This window comes from Hemicordylus capensis, chromosome 1 (assembly GCF_027244095.1).
Source record: "Hemicordylus capensis ecotype Gifberg chromosome 1, rHemCap1.1.pri, whole genome shotgun sequence".
NCBI lineage: Eukaryota > Metazoa > Chordata > Lepidosauria > Squamata > Cordylidae > Hemicordylus > Hemicordylus capensis.
This window is the reverse complement of record NC_069657.1, coordinates 94,474,131-94,499,568: the sequence shown is the minus strand read 5'-3', so window position 1 is coordinate 94,499,568 and position 25,438 is coordinate 94,474,131. Positions and strand designations below refer to the sequence as shown.

Sequence of the window (25,438 nt, the reverse complement as noted above, 5' to 3'; positions counted from 1 at the left end):
CTCTGACGTGTGAACCAGTTCACCACACTTGATCTCACTGGTAGTCCTGCTGAAGAGGGTTAACAGCATACAGGGAAAGAGTTTGTAGCGTGTTGAGGGTGGTAGACCTCAGCATTAATTGTGTCAAAAAGATCCTGTAGAGAAAAGGTTGTATGGAAATTTGTAATCAGCAGAAAAACCACAAAGTGTGAAGAAAAAGCTAAGAAAAAGAGGTAACAGCAAGGAATGTTAGGAGGGTTAGTAATCACAAGAGAAGAAAATGGGAAATTATAAGGGTCTGTGGTTTTGAAAGGCTTTGTAGTCTCATTGTAACCTTGTCTAGGAAAAAGCCAGAAGAAAAGAGGAAGAAGGATGGTAAGTGGGTAGAAAGTCTGAAGCAGTTATAGAATGAAAAGACTAGTGTTCCATGTTTTTTGCACTATTCATTGACCATCCACCTGGATCTGTGAGGATCGGATCTGAGTCTAAGATCAGGTAGGAAAGGTGGCCAGCTGAGAATCTGTCAGTTTCATGAAAGGATAAGGAACTAGTGGGAACATATTCTGTTAAATGGCAACCTTTTGCTTCTTTAGCTTCTTTGTTGAGCAGATTTAAAAACAAACCTTTGAAAATTCATGACTCATTTGATTCATTGAACAGTCACTTGCATGGGTACCTGAACTTATTGAAAAGGAAGAGTGAGCTGGATTTCTTCCAAAACTAAGGAAAATAGGATTTTTCCTCCTACATTCCCCTAATTAAAATACATCTTCATCTGCTTTTCTTTTTCTTGCTGTCTAATAAATTCGAAATGCAAAGCACTTGGGCATCCAGATTTGTTTTTCAAGCACATTTACAAGTAGCATGGTGAATTTTAGAAAAATTGAATGCAGGTTTAGTGGAAGGATGTGATATTAACAGAAGCAACTGCAACAACTAATTATAAAAAAGCATATGTTGTTTTTAAGAAACATTATGTTAAACACTTCCATAACCTTTTGTTCCAGAAGTAAGAGGATAGATAATACAAATACAACGTGATTTAAACTGCAATATGTTTTCATGCTGCTACCTATTAAACTGTTCACATCAGTTTTTAAAAGAAGGAATTTATCTGAGGCCATTTATGGAAAATGCTATGCACATGTAAATCTTTGCATTCTGGCAGCCTCCTGTTGGCTTTAATATGTGATAGGAATGGAACACAAAACCTCTTGGGAGATGGGTATCTTTTAAAATGGAAATATCATCATTACAGCATGGATATTAGTTAACAATTTGGGCAGTGGCCAGCCAGGCCAGGTAGGGAGCAGCTGGTATTGTATTCACATCTTATGAAGATGTGTAGATGTATAAAGGGCATTACAGGTTCCAGAAACTGTTCAGAACTGAATGGGTTTTTATTTGTTTAAAAGTTGTCTAACTCCTCTTTCAACAAAGGTTTTCAAAGCAACTAACAAAAATAATTAAAATTTGACAAAATTTGACAGTAATTAAAAGTTGACATTAATACAACAAAATATACTTTTAAAATATATCAACAATCAAAAATAACAATGAGCACAACAATAAATGCAGCTTTTACTCCTCTTACAACAAATGCAGAAATAGGAAAGGCAAATAAAATCAGCCCTAGGTGAGTATCCTTGAGGAGGCCATTCTGCAGTTGGAGACAACCACCCATTCGCACATAACAGGAAACTGGAGTTAAAGGAGTCTGATGTGACAAATCTGTACGTAAGAATGTGTGAAACCATGGTCCTGTCAGAAAAGTGACCCAAGGTTTCCCTTCCTGAACTCCAGTTTGAAACCTCAGACTGTAGTGAGTTGTCGTGCTCCTACCTGAGGTTTGTAGCTGGCTGTGGCAAGTCTGAATGCTGAACTCCAGGCTGTAACCGGAGTTGAGGGAGGAAGCTCCTCCCTCTCTCTGTCTGCGATTGGCTGTCCTTCATGCCAAAAGGAAGCCCACACAGCCAGTTCCCCCTCTTCTGTGCAATCTTCCTGACTGCGGTTAGGTTCCTGTCTGTTTCGACTGAATGCAGACAGGTTAGTGCACAGGGGTGGGAGCGGGGGCAGAACTGTGGGTCCATTGGACTCTTGGTTCCATATTACAAATGGGGCACCTGTCTGTGGCCACCACCCACCTTACAGCTGAAGGTGATAGCACTGGGAGCAGAAGCTCTGAGGCAGATCTTAAAGAGCAGCCATGTTAATACAGGACAGGCCTGCTCAACATTGATCCCCCAGCGGTTTTGGGACTTCAACTCCCATAATTCCCAGTTAGAGTGGCCAATAACCAGGGATTATGGGAGGTCCGAAGTTGAACAGCCCTGATATAGGAGCAGATTGTATACTTTGTTGCCAAGCATTATAAGACTTTACTGGCCAAAATGAACACCTTGAATTGCACCTGTACATTAACTAAAAGCCAGCAAAGCAGGTGTAGATGGCAACAGTCCAAAATTTAGAGTTTTGCAGGCAAAGGCGGAGCTTTGCAGCAATTGTCCCACATATATGGATCCTCCTTCCTGAAAAAGTGAGGAAAACATCCCTTCCTGGTTTTTCAGAAGAGGCCCACCTAAGGCAATTTTTCTTGCTTCATCAGGACGGAGAATCCACAAGTGTGGCGCAATTGCCGCAAAGCCCCAGATTTCTGGCCGTTACCATCTACACGCTGCAAAGATAGCACAGATAGTTGGGCCTGCTGACTAGAAAACTGGCAATTGGGCCCATACTGGAAAATATGGTCCTTAATGTGTGCGAGTCTCGGGCTGTTTCAAAGGTTTAAATAATCAACAGCTTGATTTGAGCCTGGAACCAAGCTGATAGACAGTTTAGCGGGCACAAAACAGACTGAATATACATTCACCTCCAAATAATATCAAGAAGCATGCAGCAGTATTCTGCACCATGTCATTTTAAAAGACACATGTGGTCTTAAAAGGTTTTTAAGTCATTTTTAAAGACACGTGATCTTGAAAAGTTCACAGTTAAAGTCATATGTATGTACCTATTATGCTTGCTGAAGCAGGATGATTCTGAGATACAAGATTGCCTTGGACAATTGGTTGTATATTATTTAGATATTATTTAGAATATGCATCAGCAACAAAATGTTGAAAATAACAAGCAATTAAATATTTGTTATTTTCTGCTCATATGGGATACAGAATACAAAATATGTTCCGAAACACAAAAATCATCTCCATTTTTGTGCCTATGGCTGGTATGATGTAATGGATGCTTTCTTCATGGAGGAAAAAGAGGAAGTTCATATCTGGTGCCATTTCATTGAATAGCAGTAGAGATACTGCCATTGCAAAAGTGCTGGGACAAGGCAAAGGAAAAACAGATTTAAACCTATTATCTGGCCAGCAACCAGAGTATGTTGTCCTCTTTCAACCTCAGATGAAAAACAGGGATGAGTCATCCCTTTAAAAAGACTTGGTACACCTCATCAGTGGATGGATATGTTTGCTTTGGGGTAAACACTTGCAACTTCACTACAGAGTGATTGAAACCTTGTGGGAAACCTTGTAGGAAACTGGTCATTTATAGTCAGAACTCAGCAGTGGTCCAAGACATGTTGATGTCTGACCATGCTCTCTCCCCGCAAAAAATCTCCAAGCAGTGGCAGCAGTGGTGTTCCTGGCTTGAATTGGTGAGTGGATGGGTGGGTGGAGTGGGTGGGGAGAAGAGGCGTGCCCCAGTAGGGCAAGGGGGGAAATGAACAGCATAGGAAATGAAGAATACTCCCCAGTGTAGTGAAGACAGGTGATGGCAGTGAATGGGAGGAAGGCCTATGGTGCTAGTGCTTGCTGAGTTCCGCACCCTTCCTTACACCTGCACTTGAGGCAACTCTTTATCCTTCCTCATGAAAGGCACTGTGGCACCTGGCCTGGGAAGAGGCAAATTCTACCAGATTATCAGGAGATGTGAGTTAAATGGGGCCATGTGATAAAACTTGCCTCACTGCAACCCTCTTCAGGCATTCAGATGTATGTATGGGAGAGGGAAGGAGCGTGATGTTAGGCCCTGGTACATATGTGCTCTGTGGTCATTACCCTGTTTCCCTCACACTCAGAGTTTGTCAGCAGAGCCAATGGATGAAAATAGAGTGTTTCTTCCCTCATTCTGGAACCTTGGCTGTTCAGTGTAACAGGACAGCTGCTCCCTTGCTGTCTTCTGGCCCCATCCTGGCTGTAATTGAGCTGTATGGGCTGCTCCTTTGTCTGGTAAGGGAGGGAGATCCCCAGCTGGGTGAATGGCATGGGTAGGGGATTTCCTTCCCCTACAGGACAAATGAATAGCCTGCACACAGGGGTAGGGATGGGCACGGAACCAGCGGGGGCCGGTTCGATGGCGGAGGGGGGTAGCTTTAAGGGCAGGGGTGGGTGCACTTACCCTTCCCCCACCATGTTTCCCCCGCTGGCATGCAAGTCCCTAAAAGTCCATCGGGGCAGCAGTGTACCTCCCTGCTGCCAATGTTTACCAGATGTACCTGGAAGTAGGAGCTGTGACTGTGAGCATTGCTCACGCGCATGCACATCAGGTGCATGCATGCGACGTGCGCGCATGAGCAGTGCTTTCAGTTGCAGCTCCTACTTCCAGGTATATCTGGTAAACATCAGCACGGGGTGGCAGGGAGGTACGCTGCTGCCCTGATGGGCTTTTAGGGACTCTCACACCAGCGGGGGAAACATGGCGTGGGGGGGCAGTGCACCCACCCCACCCTTAAAGCTATCCCCGCCGCTGTCGAACCTTCGAGCTGGCCAGGCTTTAAACCGGTTTGGAGGTCTGTAAAATGGTTTGTGCACATCCCTACACAGAGATGAAGCTATAATTGAGCGGATGGGTTCAAAGAACCTGGGCCCCTGAGCTCCTAATGGCCCCCAAGCTTGCTCAATCCATATCTTTATTAACTCCCTCACCCAAGGGGCTGCCAGAGAGAGGGCTGGACATGGGCTCCCTCTCCCCTAGCTATGCCCCTGCCTGCACAGCTCAGTTACACCCATGGTGGGACTAGAAGGCAGCGAGGGAGTGGCTGCCGGAACCGAAGCAGCTGGGGCTCACTTTTCTTCCCTCCAGATTGATAGTATGGGTCTAGAGAGAAGTCATGTGCCACCAAATTCTGAAGACTGGAAGCTTCCCGTGTCATGACAGCTTCGTGTTTTGTATCCTTCTTGCTCTCTGCAAGCATGCAAGATACAGAGTTATTTGAGATTTTATGAAATTCTAGCCCTGAAATCAGCAATCATGAAGGAGCAAGAAGTTCTAACTCTGCCTAAGGCAGCCTATTTCAAGGAGATATTTCAAATCTCCATTCCTCACCTTGGGCCACTGTGTTGCTTTATGTAGTATAGGGCATTATGGGTAGTAATGGAGGCATTTTAGGTGAATCTTAAGTAAGTGAAGGGCAAGTAAGATTCACCTTACTTATGGTGAATCTTAAGGAAGAGAAGGGCAAGTCTGCAAAAAGGGAAAAAGCAGGGTGACCACATACAAAACATGTCTCTTGTTAAGTTCCATAAGCATCAATTTCTTACTAGTCTAGCTTCTTGCCATATCACTTATCACTAATGAAGTACATGTCACGGCAGTCAGACTCTCCCACTGGAGAGAGGCTGTGCTACCCATGGAATTTAAGTACCTAATGTCAGTAGCAGAAGGCAGACAAAACATTAATGGACTTGCCTGTGTGCTTCAGCAATTGATGCCATGCCATTCATTTAAGTGCATTGTGCATTAGACAAACAGCTGATTTTACCTGGCAATTAATTTGAAAATCCATCATTTAATTATTAGCTCAAAGGACAAAGTAAATGAACAACATCAGCACCTCATTTGCATGTTTAATCGGATTAATATTTTGCCTTTCAGATTTCAGCAATTAACTTGCCTGGGCATTCTTTCTTCCCCCCAGTAATAAAATAATTAATTGTTTGTATATGGGTGTGTGGGCTCCTATCTATCCTGCATTTTTAAAAAGTTTGAAAATCAATAGTTTCTGGGCAATAACATTCTGTTCACTGTGATTCATGAGCTGTTGTGTCTACCACAGTCCCAAATAAAATGCACTCCTTAAATTAGTTGTATTGCATTTTGAAATAATTAGATTTACATCACCTGCAAATGTCCCTTCTTCAAATATGAAATCAATTAAACTGTGTAAGATTAAATAGTCAACATAATGTGTGCATAAGGCCAATAAATAAAGGTGCCATTCCCACCATGTTCATATTGTTTATTTGTTTGGTAATTAAAATGGGAGTTGGAACAAACTGAAGAGTAGCTTTATACTTATGCTTGTTTTTAAAAATAACATCACTACAATATCCAAGACTTTCTTTGTAGGCTACTTAAAACCCACTTTTCTTCCTCCCAAGCATATATCAGCCCTAGGCACATGTTATGTTCAACACTCTATAATCTGTATACGGTTTACACAAGTAAACTGTACTCAGGTACAGTTCTTCACATGTTATGTTGAATGCTGGCACAGCACCACACTTCAGATCTGCACAATGCATTGGAGAGATCTGTAGCCAGGTTCACATTTGCAATGACTGCAGGTACAATCATTCACAAAAAAATCCATGTATCTGTGATCACATTTATAGCTTAATGGGCCAATTCAAAGAATACCAGTGGTAACACATGTGAAGAAGGAGACAGGATCTTCTCTACAGAGTCCAGATGCGCTCCCAGCAGAGGGCAAGTTTTTTTTGGGGGGGAGGGCATTCAGAATAGCCCCCACATGTGAGCAAGAACATGCCAGGAGGGCATCGGGACTCTGTGGAGGACACCCTGCTTCCTCATTCATGTGTGCTGCCACCGATAAAGTTTGAACTGACCCAGTATGGCTTCTCAAGCAGATCAAATTGGGGGAGGCAGGGGGAGATAGAAAGTCATTGCAGCAGACACAGGACAAGCATAAGTAGTAGTCCATTCTTTAAAAAAGAAGAAGAAGAAGAAGCTTGTTTGTTATGTCATCTCAGCTGCCATTCTGAACACTGCTGTAGAACATGCGTAACATTGATATTTGAAACAAAGAGCAGAGCTACATGCTATGTGGCAAATGACATGGGCCTTGTGGGGTCATGCATTTTGGTGGCGAATTGGTGGCTGTTTATCTCTTTTCTATACTGCCAGTTTTCCAGGAACCCCTTCCTTTCTCTCAGTGTTTTCCCTATTTCCCTGGGTTTTCTAAACTAACATGTATTTACTGAGATACAGGTATTTACTGAGGCACATGATTCCCACCCAAAGTTGCTCCACAGACACTGGAATTGTGCAGATGCTTAAATAGGTTTTAGGACCCAGCTGCTGCTGAACAGCAAAACATCACCTAGGTCACCATATCATACTGCTAATCTAAGTAGCTAGAAAGCCACTGTGAAGCATCTATTTTATTCCTGCCTCCATTTCCTCCTTCTTGATTAGGACTTCTGTGGATGAAAGGCAACTGTTTATAAGCAAGCAATATTTAACTGAAAAAGGGCAAGAGTATGGAATTCCATCCTGGCCATTAAAGAGCCGATGGATTGGTATCTCATTCTTCCATGGTAAATTTTGCAACATTCTCTTATTTTAAGGGATTATTTCAAGATGATGTATTGCCAGCTTATGCTTAATGTTTGTTGACAATTTATACCCATAATTTATCTGTTATATGTGAGTTGGCTGCTATAAAATCCTGTTTTTTCCATACATGTGGTACACTAGTACTCATAAAGCAAACCCAAATAATCTTTACATGTCATATTTTCTGAGAATTCTAATGCTGCTGCAACACAACAGTAACATCACTGCTTCTTGGTATCATGATAATGTTAATAAGTCTCTTCTTGTTTTATAGGTTTATGGCTTGGAACAAAAAAATCAGAAAGATGCAAGTTACACAAAAGTGCAATTTTATATCTCTACACATCTATCTATCTATCTCCAACATCTGTTGCGTGCCTCCCCAACAAGTAGCTCCCCCCCACAAGCTCCCCCATTTCTGTTTCAGAAATCCAATATGTGTGACACAGCTCACCCACTCATAAATGCACTTTGCCCCTTCTATGTCTCTCGCTCATTTCCCCCCCCCCCCGGTGCTGCCACTGGATGACACAGATGAACAGCCCAAATGCAGTAAAAGGACACCCAAGAACATGTCAGGATGCCTTAAGCCCACGTCACAGTGAGCGCTCTGTTGGTGCAACTTCTTACTTATAATGTATACTGGATGCATATTGTCGGTATCAGCTCAAGAACATGTAAGCGGGTACAGGCACCTGATTGTATAACAAAATGTCTGAATAGGGTTAAGGTCTCATTCAAAATCAATACTGGCATCCAAAACTTTGCTCACATTTGGAATGTGGGGCCAATAATATTATCCCCTGATGTAGCTAAAGTAGCTTTCGTTGGGAGCAGAAACGTAAGTGTGAAACTGCTAATGTTAATTTGAACAGAGCCCCAGATTTTCACTTTTACACTCACAACTTTTTTTTGCTGGCAATAAACCAGGAAGTTAGATTACCTCTCAGCATAATGATTGACCCAGAATAAGTCAGTGAGCTTCATAACTCAAGAGCAAGTCCAAAGCCTCTTCATTAGATGTAACTGGTTCTTATACACATTGGCTTTAATTAAAAAGTGCCCTTAATACAGTGGAAAGATTATTATAGCTAAAATAGTTTTTACTAAAGCGAATGACACTGAATCTGACTTCTGAGATTTGTGTGTGTGATGTAGATATTTGGGATTAAGCAGAGCTATTATTTATTTAAGCATTTGTAAACCACATTTCTGCCAAAAGATGGCACCCCTAACAGTGTACATAACAATTTAAAACCACAAACCTCAATAAAAGCAATAAAACATCCATCATCATCAATAAAACAGTCAATAAAAACCAGACAGCACAATTATACATAGCGTGCACTTTCACTACTTGAAAGAAACTGTCTCTGGATGAAAGGAAACATGATTAGTTTTGTTTAAATACTATCAGGATTCCAACCAATTTACTTTAAAATTCTTTTTACATAATTGTAAAATGAATATATGCATACACAAAACAATTTCCAGCTAAACTCCTAATGCAGATTGTGCAACAAAAGGTTGCATTGATTCTGTGGCTGGACCCTGTAAACACATATATTGGTATTGGGTGCAAAACTGCTTATGGGTCTGTTCACATGATCAATGCCCTGCAGCAGCCCTCACCGACACAGCCATGGCATGCCCTTTACTTGCGTGAGAGGGGTGATCATTAGAATCTACACGTGCTACAAAACCCTATTTAATTAGTATCCTATTTGGATGATTACTCCTCTCAGAAGAATAAAGAACGTGCCATGATCACCTGGTCAGAAAGAGGACCAAACAAGCTGCCCAGTGCTGTGTCAGCAACTTTGTGGCTTGACTGGGGAACCTCATTGTTTGCTGCTGAGCTCCAGTTATGAGTTCCAACTATGAATGTGGGGAAACACCTGACACTCGAGCCTTAAGGTCCTCTCCAGGCACAGAAAGGAGTAGGGGTGTGTAACATCAGCCCCTGTTATGGCAGGTAGTAAGACTGTGTCCTGGAAAAGGTTGAACAAGTCATAACATCCTTTTGAACAAGCCACACAAATCACAGTCATAAGGTATAGACATATTCTCAAACCAGAGTTCAGTAAAAACACAGACTCACATCCTGATTATCCATGGGTACGCCTAACAGCAGTGTCTGTGTTTCGGAAACCCCACACTGATTCTGTGATACAGGTGCACTGCGCACACATGCTTTCTGGAGCTTGCGATGTTCTGGAAATGCTCCATTAGGCCAGAAACACATTGCTTGATCCTCAGCTGCTGATGGCTCTAGTGCTGCAAGATGCAGCAGAGGTGACTGAGCAAAGGGTCTAAATCTGACACTCCCTTGCATCCACTGTCTGAAGAGACTTGCTTCAACCTCTGCATGGTAGGGCTGGAACTGCTGGACAATCAGATTGTTGACATGGTCTGATTTAATTTTACGTGCTGCACTTCAGGCTCTAGATTTTTGCTGCTTTCACCTTTACTATACCTTCCAGGCCCCATCATGGCCTCTTTTTGCTTGCTGGTTGTGTCCCTGATAAGCAGCGGGTTCAGTGCCTCAAAGGGCTCTTTGTCCCTCTCTATGACTATTGGAATAAATTTTGCAAAATAAATAAGTGTATAGCACTTCAATATACTCACACACGATCTGTCTATCTTCACACAATTTATACAGGTTGCTGAATTCATTTTTCTTGGTACAGATTTTTCTGTAGACAGTCTTGTGAAGTCTAGTGGGATCATGCTTATGACAACTGACTCTTTTCCTTGAACAATTTCAAGAGTTTTCTGGTGCACGTAATGTTCAGAGAAACAAGAGCTGCTGGGCACAAGCGTTCCTGCTCACATGCTGATTTCTGGCATCCTCTTGCTGCTTCCATGGACAGATGCTGAGTGACTAAAGTCGACCTTCTACTGCCCTGCACATCTGCTTGATCGACGAGTGTTGCCCTTGTGGTGTCCTGTCCACCTGCTGACTCTCTAACTTTGCATGGCCACTAAGAGTCCAGCAGTGTTTTCTTCCTGTGCCTTCCACCTGTTTAGGATGCATCTACCAAATTAATCCTCTCCCTCCTGAGTCACCATTTGCAAATGGAAAGTTTCACTTCTCTCCTCACAAATTCTTATTACATCCCTACCTTCAAGTGGCTTGACAATGTGAAATATCTTCTTATTAATAGGCTTAGTGGCAGGGATGTAGCAGCTTATTGTTGTTTCATTTGTGAGCGGGGGGGAATGCATACATGTGAGTTAAATTACCTTCAAGTGCCAGTCTGTCTAGTATACTGAGTAGATAAATTAGAATCAGGACTCCTGGGGGGATTATTCAAAGCTTTTCTGGGTAACTTTAATCTTTGTGCTTTATATGACACCTCTGCTTAACAGAAACTTCGGTGCCCACTTTGAACAAGGTAAATTGCATCCAGTTATGTTTGCAAACACCTTCCATCCTGGATCAAACATACTGTGGAGAATGGTGACACTAAAATAGATTTTGAGTGAAACATTTGAGCTTCAAGTCAACAACTCAGTTAGAATTAATCACATTCCCATGGCAGCAAGGTGTGGATAAATGGGAATCCGGAAGGTATAGATCAGGAGTGTATGACTCAAATGCCTTCGTAGGCCAGAATCAACCATGACTTCATGTGCAGGGGCCAAGGTTAATTTTTAGAACATTAATTATTACATTAAACTTAATTTTTGGAAATATCAATGAAAATGAGAGGGCAGAGGGTTGGAATTAGGGGTAAAAGCAAGGGAAATGAGGCGTGGTGTTGGTAGTAGGCTCAAGCCCAGGGGTGGGGGACATTTGCTCTCAAGTGGCCAACTGCATTGGGCCACTGCTGCTCATCATAAGAACAGCCCTGCTGGATCAGACCCATGTCCAGCATCCTGTTTTACACATATGCCACTGGGAGCCTACATGCAGGAGTTGAGGGCTTGCCCCCTCTCCTGCCGTTACTCCCCTGCAACTGGTACTCAGAGGCATCCTGCCCTCGAGGCTGGAGGTGGCCCATAGCCCTCCAACTAGTAGCCGATGATAGACCTCTCCTTCACGAAGTTATCCAAACTGCTCTTAAAGCCATCCAGGTTGTTGGCTGTCACCACATCTCGTGGCAGAGAATTCCACAAGTTGATTATGCGTTGTGTGAAAAAGTCCTTCTGTTTGTTGGTCCTAGATTTCCTGGCAATCAATTTTATGGGATGACCTCTGGTCTTAGTGTTATGTGAGAGGGAGAATAATTTCTCTCTCTCCACTTTCTCCACACCATGCATGATTTTATATACCTCTATCATGTCTCCCCGCAGTCGTCTTTTTTCTAAACTAAAAAGCTCCAGGTGTTGTAGTCTTGCCTCATAAGGAAGGTGCTCTAGGCCCCTGATCATCTTGGTTGACCTCATCTGCACCTTTTCCAGTTCTATAATGTCCTTCTTTAGATGTGGTGACCGGAAATGTAAGCAGTACTCCAAGTGTGGCTGCACCATAGTGTTGTATAAGGGCTTTATAATATTAGTAGTTTTATTTTCAATCCCCATCCTAATGATCCCTAGCATGGAATTGGCCTTTTTCACAGCTGCCACACATTGAATTGACATTTTCAATGAGCTGTCCAACATGACCCCAAAGTCCCTCTCCTTGACAGTCACCAACAGCTCAGATCTCATCAGCGTATATTTGAAGTTAGGGTTTTTCATCCCAGTGTGCATCACCTTACACTTGCCAACATTGAACCACATTTGCCATTTTGTTGCCCACTCACCCAATTTGGAGAGATCCTTTTGGAGCTCCTCACAATCTCTTTTGGATTTCACTACCCAAAAGAGTATGGTATCATCTGCAAATCTGGCCACTTCACTGTTTACCCCAACTTCTAGATCATTTATGAATAAAAGCACTGGTCTGAGTACAGATCCCTGGGGACCCCACTTCTTACTTCCAACCTTTGTGAAAACTCTCCATTTATACTTATTCTCTGTTTCCTGTGCTTCAACCAGTTAGCAATCCACACATGTACTTGTCCCCTTATACCAGGACTGCTAAGCTTCCTCAAGAGTCTTTGATGAAGAATTTTGTCAAAAGCTTTTTGGAAGTCCAGGTATACTATGTCAACTGGATCACCTTGATCCACACACTTGTTGACACTCTCAATGAACTACAAATGTTTGTGAAGCAAGATTTACCTTTGCAGAAGTCATGCTGGTTCTCTCCCAGCATGGCCTGTTCTTCTATGTGCTTTACAATTTTTTCTTGAGAATGCTTTCCAGCAGTTTGCCTGGAATGAATGCCTGGAATGAATGTTAAGCTAATAGGCCTGTAATTTTCTGGATCATCCCAGATGCCTTTTTGAAAATCGGTGTTACATTTGCTACTTTCCAGTCTTCTAGTACAGAGCCTGATTGCAGGGATAAGTTATATATTTTTGCATGGAGATTGGCAATTTCACATTTGAGTTCTTTAAGAACTCTTGGATGGATGCCATCTGGCCCTGGTGATTTGTTAGTCTTCAATTTTTCCAGACAGTTTAGAACATCAACACTTGTCATTGCTACCTGACTCATTTCTTTAGCCTACGTCCCCAAGAAACCTGGTTCAAGAACAGGTATATGCTCAATATCCTCTGCCGTGAAGACAGATGCAAAGAACTCATTTAGCTTCTCTGCAACCTCCATATCCTCCTTAATAAACCCTTTCACTCCCCCCATTGTCTAATGGTCCAACTGCCTCCCTGGCATGTTTCCTGCTACTGATATATTTAAAGAAGTTTTTGTTATTCCCCTTGACACTTTTAGCTAAATGTTCCTCAGACTCTCTTTTCGCCTCCCTTATTGTCATCTTGCATTTCCATTGCCAGAGTTTGTGTTCCTTTCTGTTCTCCTCATTTGGACAGGGCTTCCAATTTTGGAAGGAGGTCTTCTCCTTTATGGCTTCCTTGACTATACCTGTTAGCCATGCTGGCATCCTCCTGGATTTAGTAGTACTTTTCCTCCTTATGGGTATACAGTCTAACTGGGCTTCTAGTATTGTAGTTTTGAGTCAACTCCATGCACTCTGGAGCGAACTGACTCTCCTGATTTTCTCTTTCAGCTTTCTTTTCATCATACTCCTCATTTTGGAGAAGTTTCCTCTACTGAAGTTCAGAGTGTCTATGTTAGATTTCCCTGGTGATTCTCTCCCCGCATGTATGCTGAATTTGATCATTCTATGGTCACTGTTCCCTAAGGGGTCCATGACACTGACATCACACACCAGGTCCTGGGTGCCACTCAGGATTAAATCCAAGGTGGCCTTCTCTCTGGTTGGTTTCAAGACCAACTGTTCTAGGGCACTGTCACTTAGCGTATCTAGAAATTTGACCGCTCTGTCATTCCCCGTCTGTAAATTTACCCAGTCTATGTGTGGGTAATTGAAGTCACCCATTATTACTGCCCTGCCTCTTCTTGATGCCTCCATGATTTACTTCTGCAAGTCCCAGTCACTTTCAGCATTTTGTTCTGGAGGGCAATAGCATGTCCCCAATAGCACATTTCCTTTCGTGCCTTGTATTGTCACCCACAGGGTTTCTGTGGAGGACTCCAGTCCTCCTAGGGTTTCTAGCTTGTTAGATTCTATCCCTTCCTTGATATGCAGTGCTACTCCACCTCCAATGTGCTCCTCCCTGTCCTTTCTATAGAGTTTATATCCAGAGATTACACTGTCCTACAGGTTCTCACTGTTCCACCATGATTCTGTTCATGATCCATGATTCATAGTGGGGACACTATGTCTATTTCTGTGTTAGCAGCCAAGTACTCCAGGTCGCCCATCTTGGCTTGGAGGCTTCTGGCATTGGCATATAAGCACCTATATGCGGAATCTCTTATCTGGTGTATGTTATCTTTCTTGTTTGTTTATTCGATTTCTATACCGCCCTTCAAAAAATGGCTCAGTGTGGTTTACACAGAGAAATAACAAACAAATTAGATGGAACCCTGTCCCCAAAGGGCTCACAATCTAAAAAGAAATGTAAGATAGATACCAGCAACAGTCACTGGAGGTACTGTGCTGGGGGTGGATCGGGCCAGTTACTCTCCCCCTGCTCAATAAAGAGAATCACCACGTTAAAAGGTGCCTCTTTGCCAAGTTAGCACGAGTTAGCAGGGGGTTTGGCTCTTTGATCTCTTCTTTCTTTTGGCTCTTTGATCTCTTTGACCATCTAGCACAACCTCGTGTCTGCTCTTTATGTGGTTCGACTCTGTCCCATTCTGTTTTACCTGAATCTTTTACACCCTTGCACCTTACGGGATGGCATTTCCTGAACGGGATACAGCCCAGCTCCTGTTGGTTATTCTCCAGGTGTCATTTTAAATGCCACCTGCTGCTGTAAAAGCTGCTCTGCAAGCTTTTTTATTTTAAGTGCCAGCAGTCTGGTTCCATCTTGGTTCAAGTGCAGCCCATCCCTTTTGTACAAGCCTTGCTTGCCCCAAAATGTATCCCAGTGCCTAACAAATCTAAACCCCTCCTCGTGGCACCAATGTCTCATCCACACATTGAAACCCATCAGCTCTGCCTATCTCACTGTACCTGTGTGTGGAACAGGTAGCATTTCTGAGAATGCTACCTTGGGGGTCCTGGGCTTCAATATGCTACCTATCAGCCTAAATTTTGCTTCCAGGACCTCCTGACTACATTTCCCCACATTGTTGGTGCTGATGTGCACCACAACAGCTGTCTCCTCCCCAGTAGTGCATAATATATATACATCTATAAATATAAATATAAAAAACAAAAAATAAATAAAATAAATAAATAATAGCCTATCTAGATGCTGTGTGATGTCCGCAACCTTCACACCAGGCAGGCAAGTCACCACATGGTCAAGACGTGGGTCACAAACCCATCTCTCTATACATCTAATGATTGTATCGCCCACTACAAGGAGGCCCCCATCCCCCGGAGGAGTATCCCCTGTGCGAGAGGATACGGCCTTATCATCCATGGAAAGGGTCCCTTCTAAGGGAGCATTTCCCTCTTCCTCAGACTGATGTCCTCCTTCCCCAAGAGCTTCATTCTCCCTGACAGCAGAAGAGCTATCAGCCTTTGAGTGGGATGTCTCTACCATGTCCCTGAAGATTTCGTCCACATGCCTCTCTGTCTCTCTGAGTTTTTCCAGATCTGCCACCTTGGTCTCGAGGGGAAAAACTTGTTCCCTGAGAGCCAGGAGTTCCTTGCACTGAGCACACACCCATGACTTCCGCCCATGGAGCAAATAGTCATACATGCAACACTCTGTGCAATACACTGAGAAGTGCCCCCTCTCCTTCTGGCTTTCTATCTTCATAACTCGTTTTGTTGTCTGTTCCCCTGCACACTTCCCGCTAACCTCCCAAAAACCTCCAATGTCCTGTTTGCCATCCTCTGTTCACTATGCTCTCGGGCCTTCACCCTTGTATTCAAGACCAGCAGACAAACTGACTGTGCTGAGGAATGTGACCCCTCTCACAAGCTGAGGCACTCACCTTCAGTGAATACCCCGCTAAGGCTACTCTTCGGTCAAAGACACAAACACTTCTCCCCAGCCAGAAAACAAGCCCTAGAAAATCTCCAGCCCTAACAGACTTAGTTTCTCCTTCCCCTCTTGTTTTCTTGGTGATTTATTTATTTATTTCTTATTTCTTTGCTGTGTTCCCTTGCTTGATGTCTTCTTTAGGAGAGATTTAGGTGATTGAGAGGGTGGTGGCCGAACAGCTCCAGGCACTCTTGGAGGAAACTGATTATCTAGACCCATTTCAAACTGGCTTTAGAGCTGGCTATGGGATTGAGACAGCCTTGGTTGGCCTGATAGATGACTTTTACCGGGGATTCGACAGAGGGAGTGTGACTCTGCTGGTTCTTCTGGATCTCTCGGCGGCGTTCGATACCATTGACCATGGTATCCTTCTGGATCGCCTGGGGGAGTTGGGGATAGGGGGCACTGCCTTGCAGTGCTTCCACTCCTATCTCTTGGGTAGATTCCAGATGGTGGAGCTTGGTGACAGTTGCTCCTCAAAACAGGAGCTGTTATATGGAGTCCCTCAGGGCTCCATTCTGTCATGAATGCTTTTTAACATCTACATGAAACCGCTGGGTGAGGTCATCAGAAGGTTTGGTGCTGGGTGTTATCAGTATGCTGATGACACCCAAATCTACTTCTCCTTTTCATCTTCAGGAAATGGCACTCATTCTCTAAATGCCTGTCTACAGGCAGTAATGGCCTGGATGAGGGATAACAAATTGAAGCTGAATCCAAGCAAGATGGAGGTGCTCATTGTGGGGGCTCAAAATCTGAGGGGTGAGTTAGATTTTCCTGTGCTGGATGGGGTTACACACACCCAGAAGGAGCAGGTGCACAGCTTGGGAGTACTCCTGGACCCGGGCCTCACCCTGGTATCTCAGGTGGAGGCCATGGCCAGGAGTGCTTTCTATCAGCTTTGGCTGATTCAACAGCTGCGCCCATTCCTTCAAGAGGATGATCTAAAAACAGTGGTGCATCAGCTGGTAACCCCCCGGCTTGACTATTGCAATGCACTCTATGTGGGGCTGTCTTTGTACGTAGTCTGGAAACTTCAGCTAGTTACGAATGCGGCAGCCAGATTGGTGTCTGGGGCAACCCAGAGAGACCATATTATGCCTGTCTTGAAACAATTACACTGGCTGCCGATATGTTTCCGGGCAAAATACAAAGTGCTGATTATTACCTTTAAAGCCCTGAATGGCTTGGGTCCGAGATATCTTAGAGAGTGCCTTCTTTTACATGATCCCCACTGCACGTTAAGGTCATCTGAGGAGGTCTGTCTCCAGTTACCAACAGTTCATTTGGTGGCGACTCAGAGGCGAGCCTTCTCTGTAGCTGCGCCCAGGCTGTGGGATGCACTCCCAGCAGAAATTCATAATCTTAATTCCTTACTGACCTTCAGGAGAACCCTTAACACCCATCTGTTTGGCCTGGCCTCTTAGCGTTTTTAATTAGTTTTAATCGTTTTAATGCTAACCTGGTTTTCAGGGTTTTGTTATGATAGTTTTAATTTTTTAAAAAGATGCTTTAATTGGCGTTAATATTTATATCTCTGTTTTAATTGTTATTGGTTTTAATGGTTTCTGTTTTTAATTGTAAACCGCCGGAAGGGCGGTATAAAAATCAGATAGATAGATAGATAGATAGATAGATAGATAGATAGATAGATAGAAGCTTGTTGCTTCCTCTTGCTCCCACATCAGCAGACAACTTACCCTTCTCAACAGGACAGACCAAGAGCTTTTCCTTGCACTTACTGTTATTATGTTACAGGATATTTCTACCTGGGGCCAGCAAAAAGGTCCCCAGGCTGGATCTTATGCTGTGCAGTTCTGGTATAGATAAATGGGAATCATACTTCTGGGAGCAGGGGATTATGCCAAGGTTTTCTGGCTAACTATAATCCTTGTGCTTTATATGACACCTCTGCACAAGAGAAACTGCAGTGCCTACTTTCAACAGGCTACATCCCCCCCCCATAGTCATTTTCCTTATCAAAAATCCTCATAGCTTTTTGCCTATTGGGGGAAAGATACAACTATATCTTTACTGCTATTGATTGAAAAGCAGATTACAGGGGCAATTTTAAGAGTAAATGCAACCCATAGGAAAAAGATGTTCTTTTCTCAGTGTCAATTTCCAATCCAGATTGTAGCTGCCCACACAGCTGCTTTGGGCAAAAAAGCCACGCACCTCAGAAAAAAACATTCCTTTGGCTGATCATCAGCTGCAGCTTGACTCTGAGAAAAAGCAGACTAAAGAAAGGCTTCTGACTGGTTTGCAGTAGTTCAACTGGTCTGGTAGAATGAGCATTGAGGACTTGGCTTTTGAATAGCCTTGTCACAATATTATGTGCAAGGCAAACTAAAGGAGACTGTATGGAAGAAATGAAATACTCCTGCTATGCCAAGGCATATTGAAATGTACAGGAAAATCCAATTTTCTTGCAATGTGTCTTTCTTCACTCAGTGTGCTTTACCAAACTAAAACCATAAATACACACAGAAAGAGATTAATTCTGCTGTGTATAATAGGCAGCCAGCCTATTAGGTGTACTAAACGTAAACCTAGTCTCTCTCTGTTAAAACAAGGGTGGCTTCCCACCCCCACCCCTGGGCCCTCCTCAATTAAAGAGACTCAACACTTGAGTAAATGTCACTTTGCTGCCTTTTGTTCCACAGACTAGATAAATGCAAAGTGCTAAGGTCTTTGTTTCTGGCAAGGCAATGCAGGCACTCCGAGTTACTGCAGTGGATGTGACACAATGGAATGCACACATAAGGTGGCAGGAAAAATCAAAAAAGTATTTTCAAAGGAATAGCCGTAAAATGTTGTGAGGGGCGGTGTTGGAAATAGGAGAACAAATTCTTCTCAAGCTCCTTCTTTAATCCTCCATTTTCTGCTCAGCAGAATCATATTCATAGCCAGATTATTCATTATTAAGAGCTTATTTCAGATCAAAACCTGTATGTCAGTAGATTAGGACATGGAGGAAGATTAGCTTCTCACTGTAGGTGGCGGGAGTAAGTTCTTTATCTTATCATTAGCATGGACTTTCATGGTTTTTGATCATAATTATTAATTCTGCCAGCAGAGTTTTGCATAAGGATTAAAATGCAGATAGGTGTCATTTAAATAACGTAATCAAGCTGAAAGTGAGATTTAGTGGTGGGTAAATCCTCTGTTTTATGACAGTCAATTTCCTGTTTTGAGCTCTTTCAAATGCCATTTTTGTTGCTTTCCTAAAGTTAAGAAAAATGTTGCTTATTTTCATAGGTATGTGATAGAATGTTATAACTTGAACTTTTGTTCTGATTTGTACATTCGACACCTACCATTCTTAAGGCTGCAGTGCACAGACCCACTGAGTTCAGTAGGAAATACTTCAGAGTAAGGTCAAGCTACACGTAATGTTGCTGAACATCTTCGCTTACCAGAAGTTGAAACCAAGGTGAATAATTTTAATTATTTAATATTAAATTACCTGTTTTGTTTTATGCTATGTCTGATCTCCTTGATTGGAAACTGATGTTAGGTTTTAGTGGGGGATGGGAGGAATCCACTGAGAACCTGAGCCAAATATATTGAAAGACACAGAGAGAAAAAATCTAGTAACTAATTTTGACCCCATTTAAAAATCTGCTTGTATAAGAATAAAATCTTGATGGAAAGCATTTGCAAGTGTCACAGTCCTCAAAATGCAGATGTTTTAGGAAGATTCCAAGTCAACATTGTCTAGATATAACTACTGAGTAATGCAAACAAGTGTTTTGGTAGGCATCAAGAAGAGATAGCCAGGTGGGATTCCGTGACTGACAGGCAGAGCTGGGTAAGAATGAGAGAAAAGCCTCATGGAGAAGCTGGAGGCAGTGGATGAATGTGTAATACCAGTGAGGACGTTCTCCAGTACATCCAAATTTGGATGGTTCTCCAGTACATCCAAATTCAGATGCGAGAGCAGGGGGAGGGGATACGGAACCCTGGGGTTCCATGTCACATGCAAATGTAGCCTTTTCCTTTTCTGATTAAGTGTTTTGGTTACTGTATTGTGCATGGTGTTGTGATTTGACATACTTTACGACTGATGTTTAGTTTCCTTAGCTGTCTTGAATGTGGCCACTTCTATAGCTCATGCTGAGGCGATGTTATTGCCTCCCCCTCTCCTAATATTGTAATGACTTGCAAGTTGTATCTTTAAAATATACAATTAAGCAATTGTAAGTAGAAAGAAGAAAAACGTCACTTGGTATTGCTAGAATGTGTACTAGTTCATCTGGTATTTTTAAAGCACAGGTTGCAAGTCATTTCTTCTACAAGCCACACAAGAAGGTTTTATACAAATGACTGCTTCCAAGATCAATATGGAAATGAAGAGGGTAGAAGAAACTTGACAGTACTTCCACCATTCTTAGCAGCAGCAACTGTTCCTACCTAATTCTTTTGGATAAAGGTCTGGATTGCAGGAGCACCTCAATTTGATAACAATGTAAGGGGCAATCAATACAGGCCTCAGAAAAGTGGAAGATGTGCCTCAGTAATGCAGATATTGATGAGCAGATGTACTATATCATTTTGGTTTTGTGTGCTATTTTAGCCAATGCAAATAACACCAATTTTTTTCAAACCAAAAAGAATAAAATGTGCACACACATTTGGAACAAAGCATATCATATTTAGATATTTGTCTGGGATATGACAGATATTAGGAGTGTTAAGTAGTGTTGCATAGACAAGTGTGACCCATTTCAGGCATTAGGTGGCCACGGATCAAATGGAAGATGAGTTACTACTCGCAGTCACCTGCAAATATGACGGCATGTGTGTTATGTACATGTGCAGTTATATATACTTAGATCCAATCTGTGTGACTGCATTTTCTGAGAGGGAAGAATTGTACTGATTGGGAACATATCCATAGTGCCCATGTCATACATTATTTTATATGTGCACCAGTATTCTAAATGAGCCCTGGAAGTCAATGGCTGATATCTTGACTAAATTATTGGATGGAACCAAGTAGTCCTTTAGAATAACTCCTGAGTAGTACTATTGAGTAAATTATTTTGGATATCAGCCAATGCTTAATTGTTCCATCACAAGGTTATTTTGTTTAACTACTGTGCAACAAGTGGACTAATTCAACAATCTCAGAAGTCAAACTTCATATATGTTCTGTATTTGTAATTCTATAGCAAGTAATGAATTAATAACCTGGAGGGAGTCTGCAGTTACCCCTTTGCTTCCTACCTGGGTTTTTAATCATCTGTAGGGATGTGCACGGAACTGGCGGGTTGTGGTTGTTCGAAAGTGGGGGGGGGATACTTTTAAGGGTGGGGGAGGGTGCCCTTACCGCTCCTGCCACATTTTCCCCACCTGCACTCCATTTTAAAAGTCCCCGTCGGGGCGGCAGTGTGCCTCCCTGCTACCCCGGTGTCCTCCTTGGCCAAAAGTTAATGGAAGTACCCAGCATGCACGCACATGCCAGGCGTATGTTGGGTGCATGCATGAGCGAGCATGATATGTGCTGGATACTTCTGTAAACTTCCAGCCGGGGTGGCAGGGAGGTACGCTGCTGCCCCAACAGGGACTTTTAAAATGGAGTGCTGGCGGGGAAAATGCAGCGGGAGGGGTAAGGGCACCCTCCCCTGCCCTTAAAGGTATGCCCTCCATCTTCGAACTGGTGGAATGAACTGATTCAGAGGTCCATAAAAGGCATCCATACCGGTTCCGGGCACATCCCTAATCGTCTGCTCTAATAATTCCATCATATTCCAAAGAATGGTTACCTCATACATCAGTCCTGTAATGCCATTAAGGGGCAGATAATTGTCCAATGTCTAGTTTATTATTATTTTTACTGCCATAGGAAGACACACATTTGGATGCTTCCCCCCCCCAAAAAAACCCACCTGTTTTGGTAAATGATTTTTAGAAATATCAATCAATCAATCAATCAATAAAAATGGCTGACAGGTTCTCAAGCATTTACTGCCTCAGTTACATAAATAAAGTGATGCACAAACTCATCCAAACTCTTTGAGAGTTTTGTTTATCTTTTCCCACATGGAAAAATGAAGCCCACTTTGAAATCTGCTTACTCTTCCACACAGTGAATGCAAAGGCCATAGTTTAGCATTGTTTTGCTAAGAGTACTGCCTGGAGCAAATTACATGGTCAGGAGTCACAGCATTGACAGCTGAATTCTTGTCACACTCTTCTTCTACCCTCCAAGAACATTCAGCATGACAGGTACTGTTTTCCAAATAACCCCTCTTGAAGCTTGAAACTAGAATGGAGTTTGGCTTCTTGGTTGTTAGTATGCTTATTGCATATTAGCAAAAGCACATAATCCCCTCTCATTAACACACATCTATCTATCTATCTATCTATCTATCTATCTATCTATCTATCTATCTATGGAGTTGTGTGTGTGTGTGTATTCATAATCTCACTTGTGCAAGCACTTGTGATACTGTAATACTGGTTGAACAGGAGAACTTTATTACAAGTCTGTGATTGTTCATGCCATTCACAGAGACCTCACTTTGCAGGAAACTCTCAGAGTAACAACAATAGAACAGAACAGCTAAGACAAGATACAGAACCTTACTAAATAGTAAAGCCGGGAACAACAACACCTCTTGGTTGGCAGTGTTACTTATACAACCATTACAGTACCTATATGGGGCCACTCCTAATCGCAGAGCTATAGCCTTCTATGCAGCTGGCATTATAATACCAACCTGGGAAGCAGATGGTGATTCAGTTCAAGTGTTCATGTGCTCTACATAAAATTAGTAAAAATAAAATTTTCTGCCAGCCTCACATCACAGTCAGAGACTGTATTGTGCTTTGATGCTGACTAAAACATACCTCTTTCAGAGTCCATACTGTGTCCCTTCCATTTTTCAATCATGCCACTGGCATTCTTTAACATTATAGCTCTTGTGAGAATTCATTGCAGCTCTGAGGAGGCAGTAATGCATTCCATTTCTTTCTGTGTTTGGTTCCTTTTATAACAGCAAACAGTTTGCTTTGCCTACATGTTTTATCACTTTCAGCCATTACATACAAAATAATTGCAGATTACTAATAAATAAAGGCAGCAGTAATGGACAGGAATTACTTTAGGTCATTTCCACCCATGTTCTAAGATCACAGTAGATAACTAGGATGCAAATGACAAGAAGAATCCACTTTGTCACGGATAATCCTGTTAAGAGACAATTATATTATTATGAAACTATTATAAGAGACTATAGTATCATAATAATTATTATTATATTTATGTATAAATGCCATGATCCATGCCATGATCCAGTCCATGCTCTATATGTATCCTTGGAAGGCTGATATCCTTGGAGAAGGGGTTGGTGGGAGGGGATTCAGCACACAGGGGGAGCATGAATAGAGAATCCTGTGGGGCATTGGATCAAACCCATATTTGTTTATGTTTTATCATTTTTGCTAAGGATCTTGTTTCTGTTCTTCCTTTGGTTCATGAATTTTGGACCTTGAATTGTGTAATGAATTCATATTACTGTTATGCCATTATAGAGTTCTTGTAACTGCTACAGGATGCTGGAACACACCACCCCATCTTTATCAACTTTTGTAGAAAATGTTGAGTTATGTGAGGTAACTTTGTGAGGTACCTTTTGTGGGAAATTTTGAGTCATGTTGTTTGGTCCTCTGTGAAAGCATACTTGTGGCTAGTTCTGAACATCTTTGCGTTGGACTCCCATTTTGTCCTGAATGCACAAGCAACTCAATGGCTCATTAGCACGTAACATGAAACTGGAGATCTCTTCACCTTTGGTTTCAGAAACTGCATGTCCAGATGTGGGCAACCACAGTTTAGGCAAAACATGGACCCAGACTTTCCCTCCCTGGACATAAAACTGTACCTTCAGTTTGTAGTAAGGTCTGCTGCCTGGATCTCCAGTTCTGCAGTACCATCGTTATGTCCAAATGCTGGCATCACAGTCTGCCTGTTTCCCATCCGCAGTTAAGGGAGGAAGCTCTTCCCTTGTTCTGGCTGCTATTGGCTGTGTGTGGTGTCTTTCATGAAAGAAGGAAGCCCACACAGCCAGTTCCCCCTCCTCTCTGTAGTCAGCAAGACTGCAGAGAAGGAGCTCTCCATTTTATCCAAATGTGGACGGGAGAGCGGGGGTAGGGGTTGGAACTGCGGGTCAATTGGTTGGTTCCACATTATGGTTTTTTTTAGAAAATATATTTTTATTATTTCTTTATTATTTTCCCTGACTGGTTACATTATGTTTGAAGGCAACCAGTCAGTCATTTGAAGTGGCAACAAAGAATGCAGCACAGAAACACTGTCACTCAGAATTGCTTCCTCACAGATGATCATGGAACACAACACTCAGTGACCAGCAGCTGCACACAATCCCACAGTTGCATCCTAGAACCGTTTGCAACATTGCAGGACATCCTGTAGCATGTCTTTCAGACCACCATGTGTTAGCAGTCCTTTGGTCCTTTGAGGTTTGCTTAAATAGTTGAGTGAGATTAAATTGTTATTCATTTACTTTTAATGAGATTAAGAGAATGAACCTAAGAGTAAAGATTTTAGAAGCATGGGTTGCAACAAAACCACATTTTCTACGTTAAAAAACAGTGCCAGAAAGTAGTGCAGGAAAGAAGCTACAGTGACAAAAAGACAATTAACTAAAAATTATGGATTAGATCAAGATTGCAATAGTAATCTGTAGTGATATAATCATGTAATCTGGGGAGCCAAAACTGTGGTATCTGTCCCAAACAATCAGTCTTGCTACAGTTCAGTAGATGGTTATTACTTGCTACCAGTATGACAGTGATATGAATGAGAATGTCAGGAAGAAGGAAGGGGGCTTAACTGAAAGTGACAGAACATAAAACAAACAGAAACACCAGATAAGAGCAGAAAGAAAAGAAGGCATTCAATGAAGGATAACAGGGTGCCAGAGGCTGGGTCATACTGATTGAGCATGAGCTAGCAAATAAAGGTTCCTGATTCATAGCTTCTAAAGCTCTGATGTCCATTTTAAAGATATCACTTAACCTCTGTATACATCTTTTTTCTGTGAGAAGGGCCCTATATTACTGGCACATTAGTTGCATATTACTGGCATATTACTAGCAGGCCTAATTGTTTCTGAACTGTTCCAAGATCCTCAGACCAAAGATGCACTCAGTATTCAGAGGGTGCCATCATGTTGCACCAGTTCTTCATAATAAGAGTACAAGTCAGTGTGTTATAGAGGATACGGTGCTGGATTTCAACTGTGAAGCTTGTGACATGTCAGGAGCTACCTGTGCTGAAGCTGGGAATCTGAGAACCCGTCTGTCTC

The 25,438-nt window shown here is 42.5% G+C and overlaps 1 long non-coding RNA gene across 1 annotated transcript in view; it reads left to right on the top strand.

Annotated features, from left to right (window-relative positions):
• Positions 1–1,947: 1,947 nt before the first annotated feature.
• The window catches only part of LOC128324075 (uncharacterized), a 50,902-nt gene continuing 27,411 nt past the window's right edge, over positions 1,948–25,438 (top strand). Inside the window, exons 1-2 of the long non-coding RNA XR_008306748.1 lie at positions 1,948–2,025; positions 19,431–19,536. This is a non-coding gene — a long non-coding RNA (uncharacterized LOC128324075). The remainder of the gene's footprint in view (positions 2,026–19,430; positions 19,537–25,438) is intronic.